General features: G+C 40.0%; 1 long non-coding RNA gene and 1 pseudogene across 1 annotated transcript in view; one reads left to right on the top strand and one right to left on the bottom strand.

Moving 5' to 3' along the window:
* Nucleotides 1-13,557, top strand: part of LOC135321558 (uncharacterized) — a 941,446-nt gene that overhangs the window by 896,602 nt on the left and 31,287 nt on the right. The gene's annotated exons all lie outside the window — the stretch shown is intronic.
* Nucleotides 5,852-6,691, bottom strand: LOC135321619 (diphosphoinositol polyphosphate phosphohydrolase 2-like; annotated as a pseudogene).

The following is a 13,557-nucleotide window of genomic DNA, read 5'->3' as shown; positions in this document are numbered from 1 at the left end:
TAAATTGAAGTGTTTCTTATAGACAACATAGAGCTCAGTCATTTTTTTTAAATTGACTGTTATTTAGCTGGTGTGTTTAGACCACTTAGATTTATTGTGGTTATTGATTGGTCCTTTTTCTGTTTGTTCTGCTTTTCACTTCTCTGTTTTGCTTTACGTGACTTTTGTGGATTACCTGAAAATGCTTTAGAACTTAATTTTGACTTATCTGTGTTGTTTTTGAGTGCTTCTCTTTGTGTATCATTTTTTTTTTAAATTGAAGTTGAGTCAGTTTACAATGTTGTGTCAGTTTCTGGTGTACAGCATAGTAGATCAGTCATACAGATTTATTCATTTTCATATCTTTTTCATTATAGGCTACTACAAGATATTGAATATAGTTCCCTGTGCTACAGCTCTTTGTGTATCTTTTTAAGTGGTTGCTGTAACCATTACATCATATACACATAACTTTTCTTAGTCTGCTGGTGTCAACACTTACCAGTTTGTTATGATAGTCTTGTATGTTTCCTCTTCACATACTGAGAAGTGCATCAGCATTATAATTTTTGCTTCAACTACCAAACAAAATTTAGCAAACACAAAGGAGTAAGAAAGTGTAATTGTCCATATTTGTACTATTTTTATTGTTCTTCCTTCCTTCCTGATGTTCCAGGATTCCTTCTTTTATCATTTTCTCTTTGTTTTGTCCATTCTTTTAGAGTAGATATGTTGGTTGACAAATTCTGTTAGTTTTGTTCATCTGAGAATGCCTTATTTTGCTATTTAAAAAGTTTTTTTTTTGACACAACATTGTAAGCTGACTATACTTCAGTTAAAAATACATACTTAAAGTAAAAACATTTTCTTTTATTGAAGTACAGTCCATCTATAATGTCGTTACTTTCTGGTGTACCACAGAGTGATTCAACTTTATATATATAGGCCATTATGAGGTACTGAATTCCCATGCTGTACAGGAGGACCTTGTTGTTTATCTATTTTATAGATAATAGTTAGTTGATTTGCTCTTCATTTTTGAAGGATATTTTTGCTGAATACAGAATTCTGAGTGGGCAGTTCTCTCAACACTTGAAAAATATGTATCTTCCTTTTGGGCTCCCTGATTTCTGATGAGAAATTTGCAGGAGGCATTCAGAATTTTTTCTTTGGTCTTTAGTTTTTAGGTGTTTAACTATAATATGTCAGAGTGGATTTCTTTGGGTTAAGATCCTGTTTGGAATTTGTTCATTCTTAAATATTTAGGTTTGATTATTTATTTATATTTATTTATTTATTTATTTATTCATTCATTCATGACAAATTTGGCAAAATTTTAGCCATTATTTCTTTGAATACTTTTCTAGCCCTACTGCTTTATCCTCTCTGGGACTCAGAATGCATAAATGTCATATTCATTGATATTGCGCCCATCTGTCCCTGAGGCCCTGTTCATTTTTCAGTCTATTTTCTCTTTGTTTTTCAATTTGGGTAATTTCTATTGTCGTGTCTTCAAGTTCAGTGATTCATCTGTTCTTTTCTGCTGTTGAGTCCATGTATTGAGATTTCTATTTCAGGTATTAGGTTATTTGGTTCTAAAATTTCCATGTGGCCTTTTACCTTTGCTGTGATTTTGTGTTTCTTTGCTGACTTTTTTGTTTGTTTGTTTGTCTTTCATTTGTTTCAGGTGTGTTTGTAGTTGCTCATTCTGTGATGGCTTTTAAAGTCTTGTTTGGTAATTGTTACCTGTGTCATGCCAGTGTTCTTATCTATTGATTATCTTTTCTCCTTTCACTTGAGATGTTCCTGGTTCTTGCTATGTTGAGAGAATTTTTGTTATTCAGTGCTGGACATTTTGGGTATTATATTATGAGGTTCCAGATCTTATTTATATATTATGTTTTAGTAAGTCATTTCTGTTAATGCTCCAGCAGGGAGAAGGGGATAATGCCAGTTAGGATTTGAAGCTCAGATTTTAATCTTGGCCTTTGCTGACACTCATCTGGGGAGGGGATCCATGTTACTGCTGATTGTGGACCAGAGTTCGGGCTTCCCCCCAAGACCTCTGCAGGTACCTTCTTTCTGGGATGGCAAGGGGTGCCCTACTGTCATTGGTGGAATTCCTGATGTTCCACTGGGCCTCCTGTCATAACCCCAACATGGAGGCAGTGAGGGGAATGGAGGTCCTCGTTCCACATGTGGTGTCTACATTGCAGGTGGGGGCTTGTTTTCCTGTAATGTTTGGCTGGAGTCAGGCAGTAACTGTGTAAGTTTTCTGTGTTTCCACTGTCCCTTCATCTCCTTTGGCTGGAGAGAGCAGACTTTCTGGGGACATTTTTTATTTGCTCCCATTGGCGTTTCTGGGTTGTTGGCTTCCCTGGCACCTAGTGTGGGATGCATGAGACAAAAAGAAAACTCAGGAAGTCACCACTGTTTAGTTCCTCAGGTCCTGATCCCTGGCCAGTCTGCCACATTCTCTTCACCTCTCAGCATGTTTTTGTTTCTTTCAAATATAAAGCCTAGGGAGTCTAGCCATGCTTAGTGGGAAGAGCAGGGAAAAGTATGTTTATCCATCTTTCCAGAAGCAGAAGTCCAAATTTAATTAACTTTGAATGGGTAATACATTCATGTGACATACAAGTTGAGTGATATAAAAAGAAGTTACAGTGAAATTAACTTTCTCCCACCCACTTCCCCTCTTAGATGGCAACAGTGCTTCTGGTTACTGTGCTTCCTTCTGAGGTAACTTTACAGATACCAGCAGACATACACAGATGCGTTGTTACCCAGGTGGTGGCATACTGCATACACCGTATCCTGTTTTTTTTTCTCATAACACTGCATTTTAGTGAACCTTCTAGATTCATACAAGAAGAACTTCTTTACCATTTTTCATGGCCTCATGCTGTTCCAGTGCATGGAGATGCCATGTGTATGTAACCACTTGCACTGTTTAGGTGTTGGTCCTGTTACTTGATATATTTATTTTCCCTTCCATCTTAGTGTCTTCTGCACATTTCTTGTGTTTTCTGTGTACACCTGAGTCAGGGTCCTGTGTAAGCTAAAGTGTGTTGGAGACAGGTGCTGGTGACTGAAGTCTTCATTCTATGATAAGTCATATGTATACTCCATAAGTATTTGGAGATACTCATTACAGCTGCTTTCCTAGACTTGGTTCTCCATCATGTTCACAAGGGCTCTTTGGTCCACAGCTTGCTTTTCATAGGTGTCAACAAAAGATTTTGGGTATAAGCTCTATACACCCTTATTCACTTTCATGGGTTTAGGTGCTTCCACATAACAGTTAACAGAATGTATGTGCTTTGATGTTGTTATTTCTAAGGGGCATGAAAACACAGGTCTACTATGATTTGGGGTCAGAGTACTTGTATCTACCTTTTGGGAAAGATGAGATTTATTTGTTATCATTTAAATTTTTGAGCGTGGTAGTTTCATTCTCACTAAATTAGCACTTTTTCTTTAGGGTGGTGATTTTTTTCTTTTGAGTAGAAATATTGCCCTCAAATTCTTGGTGAACTTGAGTAAAGTCATGAATTGAAGAACCTTTTTGCCTTTGTCTCTTGATAGTCTTTCATGTTCTCTTGGCAGTTTAATGCTAAATCCATGCATAATTAAGTTTGATCTTGCAAAGAGGATGGAGTCTGGAACTTGCACTGATAGACTGGAACTTGCACTGACAGACTGTGTGAGGATTTTTTTTTAATTTCAATTTTTCAATTTGATATATCCAAATATATAAAACATCAAGATTCTTACACCAGTTATCTCAAATGAGACCATACAAAGCAATTTTAAAGTGTATACAACAATCATTCCCCCCTTCAGTTTTGCTACTTTATACAACTATGGGATAGACAGAAAATTGAATTGCATGTGCCTAGTTGGAAAATTTCACCTGTTTACAAAAAAAAAAAAAGGAAGAAATTAAGAAAACAAAATCAAACATGTAGGATACTTGCTACTTTGTGTCTGCAAGTCAATTTACAATCTTTTTTTTTTTAATTTAGTAGGCACTTGGGACTGAAAATTTTAGCTGCCCAGTTTTATCCAACTACCCAACAGAAAGCAGCACAAATGAAAGTCCCAACACTCTGTAAACTTTGAGGGACTGAGAGAGTAGACACTATTTTTTATCTGTAGTAGATTCAATTGTTGAGCCTGCAAATGTAGGCTTTTTTCTCTTAACAGAAATAAATATCCTCAGGGCCTTTCCTCTAGCTTCAGTGGGCTGAGTTCAAGAATAGTGACGAACCCCTCATGTGAAATTTAAAGTGTGACAACTCTGAAGTATTCTGATGCATTATACAAAATTTTGCTAGTTGCATAGACCAAAGACAGATGTTTTGCTAAATGGCACTGAAGAAAATCCTGACCCAAGTGGCACTACTTGGTCCAAATGTTACTGACCAAAGAAAATGATACAACCATATTTATAGGCTCACCTTTAAGAAATGGTTGACATTAATACTGTACATATTTTACACATCAAATACATAGTCCAAGAGTGTATAAAAGAAATTCATGCATTATTACCTTTAAGAATATCAATGTACAACATACCCAGGCAGCCCCAGTAATTGTGACATTTCAGGTGGACACAGTGTTATGTACAAAAACAATCAATTTATCTTCTGTGTTAAGTATATAATTTAAAGAAACTTCAGAGATTACTGAGGAAAAACTTAGTCCACTGAAGATTGGTAACAAGTGTCAATCTGTGGGATTTTTAAGTATTTCCTTAAAAAAAAAAAACACCCAGAAAACATAACCTCTGTACAAAGAAAAATATAAAAATTCTGGAAGATCATGTCTGATCACACTACATAATTTAGAATGAAATGTCAGTGGTTTAAAGTTTTTCTGTCTTATTCCTTTGGCAGCCTTAATTTGTGAACTAATACTCATATTTAGCTCAGCTGCTTTTATGGCACAAGATCCCAGTTTCAAAATGGTGGCACTGATTTTCCTTATAACAGCACTATTTTCAGCAGCAATTATATTTTTAAAGGTTAACAATTTGTACAACAAATGTCTAACGATGCTTCTTCCTACTTTATTCTCAACAGTTATGATCTTTACAAAAAGCTAATATCTACATAGAGAACCATCTTTTACTTGCCCCATCTCATCTCTGATTTGGTTGAGGAAGTACAGGCATTTCAGATTAGGTATTTATGTGTTTTAGATGGGATTCTTGGATTTATGTGAATATAAAAATAAGACAAAATAATTCTTAGGTACATTCCAGTGTCCCAGTAATTAGTTACATGATAAATAGTACCTACCTGCTGACCACCTATAAAAGATGAGACATTCCGAGGCACCCTAAAAACCTAGGTCAGTAACAGGTGAACAAGAAGGCCATTTTACTCAATTCTGATGCAGTCACCACTGACTGCTATTTAAGGTGTTTACTGGTAACCAGCAAGTTTAACTGAAGAGATGTCACTAAATTCAAACTGAAAATATATATTTAAAAGCAGCAATTTACATTGAGGGAAATATGGTTCTTGTGTGTTCTGTGTAAAGAGAGATTATGAATAAAGGGAATTGGCAACTGAGCACCCTAATTCAATTCCATGAATACAGGTTCCATGATAAGATATCTACTACATGCATTTTGCTTACAGTAACTGCCTAAAACTCACCAGCTGTATAGAGTTAAACTCTGTATTAAAGGACTATTGAGTTACAGGGGAATTGGCCATATCAGGTAGCTAGTGACATAGTACCAGTTGTGAAAATTGAGATAAATGAGTTGAGAAATGGATTCATTGAATATGTTAATATTGTGAATGAGAAGACAATTCACCAGGATAATATACTCACATGTGTGTTGATCTGACAAAAACCACAGACTGACATCAAATGGATAAAAAAATACTGGGGAAAAAGTGAAAATGCCAACCAAAATAACAAGGTGGGTGGGCTGGGTGGGAGAGCACATTTAAGGCATCTAAAAAAAAAAATTCCACACGGCTTTGGCTTATTAAAATATTTTACACTATCTTTTTTCTTTTTAAAGAAGATTTGAAAGCACCTACAAATCAAGCAGACTGTTAAAAAAATCCCGCATGGCAAATTCAGTTTGTAAGCGTCATTCAGATATTTGTCATGGAAAATAAAGAAGCCTCTGCCCATGAGATTGCACATGGTGGAAGAGGTCCTTCCAACCCTGTCTATCTTATGCTGGATGGCAGCCCAGAGGTTGGCTGTGCAGCAGCTACAAACAAGGTGTTACTCTCTGGAAGGGAAGGGACTGTGGAATTTCCACTGGTTGGCGAGCAACCCAGCTTTAATTTTTCCAGATACTCTGCATGTACAGGCTTATGACACTGGAGAACTTTGATGGCATCCTTTACTTTGAACCACTCTGTCTTCCTTCCTGTATTAACAGAATCTTCCCAGTCTTCTAATATTTCAGTGACAGTAAGGACATAGACATATACCCTGTGCTTTCTGTCTTGGTTCTCAAATATGCCCAGGAGTCTGCCTGACTTTACTTTGACTCCAGCCTCTTGGTAAGCCTTCCTCACGGCAGCACCGGCAGGCTCCTCCTGGGGCTCCAGTCCTCCTCCTGAGCCAGTCCACTGGTCCGGGACCGAAGCCTGCCCACCTGCAGCACCTCGTCCTCCTGCTCGCTCCGGAAGCACAGGGACGCCGCCCGCTTCTTGAAGCCCTCGCGGTCCTAGGTCCGTGGCCTAGGGGGGCTTGGACCTCATCGCAGAGGCGGGCTCTCGCTGCCGCGGCCCCTGCGGAGGCCGCCACCCCGCCGGGGCTCGGGGGCGAGGGCGAGTCTGGGCCAAGGGCGACGCGGCCGTTCAGTCCCGGAGCCGGCGGCCGCTCCGATGCGGGGCGGGGCGCGAGCGCCGGTCCCTGCAGCCCGGGCGCCGCGGAGGGAGCGCGGCCTCCGCCCGGGCATCTGCGGCTTTCCCCGGAGCCCGCCGCCCGCTCGCCCCGGTTCCCGCCGCTGCCGCCGCCGCCCAGGGCGGAGCGGGGCGCGAGGTGCGGGGAGACGGTTGCAGGGGCTCCCGCCGGCCCGGCAGCAGCGCCGCGGCCGCGCGAGGCGTTTGGTGTCGGCTGCGGGCCGTCCTGTCAGGGACCTCTGACGTGCTGCGTGTGCACAGGTGGCTGCGCGGTGCCCGTCAGTGCGCCGCCCGTGGCGGGGTCTGTGTTCGGGGACGGGTGTGTTTGTGGCTGCAGTTGCCGCAGTTCGTCCCGGCCCTCCAGACCTCCCCAGCCCCACTCTCGGCCTCGTGGTCCTGGCATGCCCGCTGCTTCTGCCCCGGATGCTTCCTCTGGGCTCCGCCCCCAACACGTCCACGTCACGCCTGCTGCCTTAGTCCTGCAGAAATCCTGCGCTTTGGATTTGTGCCACCTTCTGTAAGTTGAAAGCTTCTGGACCAAGTGCGGCAGTGAGATGGAGTCAGAAGAGGAGGTGAGCAAAGTGATTTCTGTCCTGTACATCTTTTTTTTCCTACCTTTTCAAGCTATTATTTCAAGATGCCTTTCTGAGGACAAGGTTTAAAATTCACTCCCTTAGCTTTGCTGTTATTCTTCATTTCTAATAAATTGGGAACTACACATACTCTACTTTTAAAAATTGTTGTATATGTTTACTCATTTGTTTTGGAATAAATTTGATGAAGATGAGTTTATGGGAAAGCAAAGTGTGACCAGGGGTTAGGAATTTAAGTGGAAAATTGAATCTTCATGAAGCTTTCCACATTTCATTAGATGTTAAATTCTACAGTGAAGTTTCATATGATTATTAACTATAAGTATATTCCTAAATATCGTGGTTAAACTTTTATTAAAATAATATATCATAAAGCCATTAATATTTTTACATAATACAGTTGTTTGATTATTGAATTTTTCTTGTGAGATATTAGTCAGCAACCTCAGTTTTTTCTTTTAGTGATTTTGTAACAAGAATAAAAATATATTTTAAATCTGTGTGACACAGTTTTATTAAAATGACTTGAGAATGTATGAGCATTTTTCAGTTTATTTTCTTCTTTCACATTATATTTTTAATTTTGTGTCCTTCTACATTGTATTCTAAAATTTGGAACCGATTGATATGTGCTTTTCACTTCACTATCATGAGGGATGTTTTTTCAAATGAAACTGAAAAATTTAGTAATTCATCTTTTGTCAGTATTAAAAGCAGACCAGCTAGGCTCCTTTGTGCCGCACTAAACATAATACCAGAACATAAGAAAGGTTTCTGTATTACTTTATGTGCTCTGTGATAGCGTCTATTCTGTGAACACTCTCAATTCCAAATAAGACCTTGACATTGAAAATTTACTTGTACATACACAGGGGTTATATTATGCTTCCTTGACCCTTGAAATGAGTATGGATGCAGACAGAAATCTTTGCGTTGTTCTCCCTAAGGTATTGCCATCAGAGAGTCAGCAAAAGTGGTTGACCAAGCCCAAAGGAGGGTGCTGAGGGGAGTTGATGACCTGGACTTTTTCATAGGGGATGAAGCCATAGATAAACCCACGTATGCCACAAAGGTAAACTCCCCACCGGGATTTGCTTCTGTAAGTGTATCACCAAGAACAGAGAGTAGGATGAATCATGCAAAATGGTAGATTTCATAGCAATTGTACTTGTGAGCTGTGTATTTTATTCTTGTGTTGGAAAAGAGGTTTTGTTGTTGTTGGTTTTGAATGGGGTATTTTTCAAAATTGAAGTATAGTTGATTTACAGTGTTGTGTTAGTTGAACAAGGTATTTTTCATGTGAGGAATCAAGTGAATTTAAGAAACCCCAGAATGCAGGATTGACTCTGGGAATGCTGGGCTTCATGTGAGAGCAAGATCTGCTTCTGTGGAAAATTGCAGGTTGACTCACTGACCTGTCAGATGCAGAAGAGCTGTAGACTGATTAATTAAAAAGAAGCACTAAAATTGTTTAACTAGGTATTTGTTCTAAAAACCTCCAAACTCCAAATGGAATGGTATGGCGGATTAGCTGTACTTTTGCATCTAATACTCCACTGTTAAGATGATACTTTGTACTTAGAGATGTGAAGTAGAATATAAATGATAATATAACTTAATATTTCTGGTAAAGTGCCTGTTATTTCTTTACATAAATTAACATTCACCCAGTGCAAAGGACCTGTTTTCTCTAATAACTCAGTCTCTTCTGGGCCAGTGTTTTTAAAACTGTTGCTCTTACTGACATGGACTGAAGCTTGACATAGTTTGATTTCTCTTGCTTTAGTGGCCAATAAGACATGGAATAATTGAAGACTGAGATCTAATGGAGAGGTTCATGGAACAAGTTATTTTTAATTTTCCCTGAGCTGAACCTTAGGGCCATCACTTTTTGATGGTGAGTAACTGGGACTGAGAGAAGAGCCCTGTGGATTCTTGGTTGCTTAGATTTTAAACCCAGGATATTCTTCCCTGGGGAGTTTTTAATTCCCACTAAAGCTCTTTGTATGAGTTGGAGTGCTTTTGGGGCAAATAACAGAAGGCTCAACCAAAATGTCCAAAACCAAAGAGGGCTTATTATCCCACAAAACAGGATGCCAGTGTCAGGCCACTCAGGACTGGTTACTTGAGCAGCTCAGAGATGGAGGTGAGAACCCAGCCTAATTCACCTGTTTGGCCTCTTGTGCTGGTTCCCCTCAGGCCCCAGGGTGGCTGCCCGAGTTCCTGTACTGACTTTTGGTGTATTTACTTTCAGAGTTTTAGAATTAAGACTCTCATCCTCAGAAACCTTCCTAGCAGATTTGCCCTGTCTGTCCATGCCCAGTGTGGGCCCTAGAGGGGAACAAAATTACTTTGGTACATTTTGATGAGTCAAGATTCTCTCCTTTTGCTGGTAAGGGGACCACATCTCATCACCTGGCCCCAAGAGGTAAGTACCTAAACCGGCCTCCAGCAGCAAGGAATGAGGAGGGAGGAATGGGTTTGGGTAGGAAACCACCTGTGTAGTTAGGTGTCCTCCTGAAATAACTGGTTGGCTCTGACCTTTGCTTCTTACAGCAGAGGGAGCTGAGTCAAGGTGCTGTTTTGCCAAGGTTAAATCTCACACTAACACTGAGCTGAGTTACAGGCCCTGATATTGTGGATGTAATTGATCTTGTTCAGATGAAATAAAACAATACAGAGAAATGAAGAGAAGTGTCTCTTGGTTGTGGAGCCTGTTTTCATTGTTTTATGTTCTTTTTAAGTTAAAATTAATTACATGTATAAAACACTTACTTTAAGGAGAGCAATTGCATGTAACATAAGCTGCACATTAAAACCTACATAATTTAGCTTTGCATTTTTTCCATGCTAGTGCATTGTCAAATGGTCCCTGATCCAATTATATAATTCTTCCTAATGTTAAATATGGAATATTCTTTAGAATTATCTGGCTTAAAATATGTTAAGTACAAGGCTGTTATGGTAGTTAGTGGAATCTATATATTTTGTGTCTATTAAATCAAGTCCTTGAAAGTGCTCTAAGCTTTTTCCTGGCTGTATCTTTACAACTAGGTATTGCCACGTCCAAGTAATGTGTTTTACAGGCCACTGTGTATTTTCTCTCCTGTGTATCTACGATGGTTTATGTAAAATACATGGAGCCAGGAAACTGACTGTATGTCTGAGTGGCTTTGTCTTTACAGCCAAAACAAATTACAGACTCCCACCTGCCATGCTTGGCATGTTCCCTTCTCTCATATGTCACATAACTACCTGTTGATAGGACTGCAGGCATGGGCCTGGGGCCCAGCTTCCTCTCCCTGCCTGCCCCATCCCGCTCTGCTCAGAGGGAGTCTGAGTCTTAGGCCCGTGGAGCAAATGCAATCACCAGGACACAGCCCACAGGAAATTTTTCCTACCAGGAATTTTTCTGCTCTAGCTGGCATATACACCGCAGTACAATAAAACCAATTGCTGGGAACGAACTGGAGGTGCTTGGTATGAATATGGAAAAGCTTAAGTCCTTTGCCAAAAATGAGTATCTGAAGAGAATTTTCAAAAATAATTGTTTATTACATTAAACATAAGAAAATATTGTGTTACATTTATTGTACTTTGAAGTTAGGAGGTGTGTTTGCTGCATGATGTGACAGAGGAAGTTATGAGAAGGGTGGTTTTATCTCAGGCTTATGTCCTTCCTCATCAGTTAATGGGATATTTGAAGGGGAGTGAAGCAGGTACAGGGATTTGTGGCCATGTCCAGAAATTCATTGAAGACATTTACTGAACCACTACATCAGCTAATGGCTTCTTGGTGTAAAAGAGTCTAAAAGTTTTAAATTAAAGTTCCCTCAGTAGCCTATGAAATTGTCCCTTCTGACTGCCATGACAGACATCTGCACATCCATGGTGGGAATGAGCTCAGTAGGGCTCATGTTTTTCAAGAAGTTTCAGAGACTCAACTCATGTTGGTCACGTGGACTAAACAGATAGCAAATGTGAACCACACTCTTTTCTCTAATACTGAATTGCCCAGAGTTCAAGACAGAATCATATATTCTAAAGAACTGCAGTGCTCTTGAAGGGTAATTGAATTGTAACTGTAGAGGAGATTTGCAAACCTTTTTGAATATGAATCAGGGGAGGAAGAACAAGCAGTGCTGCCCAAGGATGCTGGGAACCAGGAGCTCTGCCATCCACCTGAGAGCAGGAAAGATGTGTGTCCCAGCTCAGGGATGGAGGATCATCCTTCCTTCATCCTTTTGTTCCAATCAAGTCCTCAGTAGCCTGTGTGCTGCCCACCCACATTGGCAAGGGCAGGTCTCCTTACTCAGTCTGCTGCATGCTAAGCTCTTCCAGAGACACCCTCTCAGGCACACCCCAGAAAGAATGGTTTACCAGCTCTCGGGGTACCCCTTAGCCCAGTCAAGCTGACACATAATAATCACCATGACATGTGGCTTGTCCTGGCTTACCGCAGTAACTCCCTTCCTGGTTCATGAGGGTGGCTCAGACCTGCTCTGTCCTGTACACTAGCACTGGCCGGTGTGGAGCTGGACATCCTTGGCGCTGCTGAGTCTGTTACTGCTGGCCCGTGTTCTTCCCATTTTCAGTATATTGTCATCTCCACTCCTACTTGCCCTTCATTGAGGATTTATGTTTTAAAAATGTTTCTTTACTGCAGTTATGGAGAGGTTTGGGACTGGAGCAATATTAGTTGCATGTGTTCAGCTTGCTTTCTTTATCCAGAAATATGGATTGATTTTTATAGTACTGACTAATTATTCATTTTTGAATTAATACTTGATGATATTTTACCATTATTATGAATAAAATGCTTATGTAACTTGCATTCATGTGAAGTTTTAATCATATACTTCAGTATTTAAAAAATAAGAAAAACTTGATATCTCCAATTTAGATCTCGTTATGTATAAATAATGGTTTTTGGAAGGTTTTATTTAAATTAGTCCTCTAAAGGAACAATTACTGGTGGTAAACATAGGAGAAAAGGAGGATTGAGGAAAACATAGATTTATGATTATGGTTCTGAGAACCCAGAAGAATGTGTCTTTAATAATGCTGAATTAGATTCAGGAGCCAGGAGAACCTAATTTTATTGTAAACATTCTCTTAATGGAAGTGTATAGATTTTAATGTTAGTTCTTCACAGATGGTGAATTGTTTGGCAGCAAGTACTAAAGTGTAAAAATCAGTGATTTAAGCAAGTTAAAGGTTTTATTTTTCTTAAAGTCATTTGTAGCAGGGAGGGCAGTGCTGGTATGTCAGGTTTCTGGTGTCATTAGGGATCTGTGTGCTCTAGTATATTTAGCATATGGCTTCCATTCTAAGATTGCCTTAGATCACAAGTTAGCTGCTGCAGCTCCAGTCATCACCTCCATATTCCAGGAAAGAAGGGGTTAAGAGCAGAAGTGGGCCTACTACATGAGTCTACCTTCAACCTTGTAAGGAGCTTTCCCAGAAGACACATCCAACAACTTTTGCTTCTTATTGGCCAGAACTTACTTAGCCATCCCTGTACACCAGGAAGTCTGGGAAATGCTGTTTTCTGGGCCTGTGATTGATCAGTGGTCTGTCATTAAGGCAGAAGGCAGAATAGATACTGGGTAGGGAAATTGCAGTGCCTGCCATAATGATGTGACTACAGGTATGAAGACAGTGGCAGATCAAGAATTCAGCTGTCTTCACAACTGTGGTTGGATATGGAAAGTGTTTTCCACGTTACAGAGCCAACAGGCTAGGGAAAAGCCATACCAGGATGTGCTGTGGCTTCTGCCCTGGGGTGAAGTCTTTCTTCTGTTAGCTTCTCTGCCTGTGGAGAAATAAACCATGAAATTGTATTGGGAGTTTCTGTGGCCTTCGCACACGGGCTGTAACTCAGGGTTTCACAACTCTTGTAATGAATTTTTTTTTCTTATTATAGAACTATAAGTGCGATTTAGAAAATTTGGAAGATTCTTGTGGGGCTTTTCACACTCCTATCCCATTATCATAAATATTAACATTTAGTATAGCTATACTTAATCTTTTCACTCATGTTTTTATATGATTTTGCATTCAATATTGTGTCCTCCATCCCTCTCCCCCATTTTCTT

This window comes from Camelus dromedarius, chromosome 6 (genome assembly GCF_036321535.1).
Source record: "Camelus dromedarius isolate mCamDro1 chromosome 6, mCamDro1.pat, whole genome shotgun sequence".
NCBI classification, from domain to species: domain Eukaryota; kingdom Metazoa; phylum Chordata; class Mammalia; order Artiodactyla; family Camelidae; genus Camelus; species Camelus dromedarius.
This window is presented reverse-complemented; position numbering and strand designations above follow the sequence as displayed.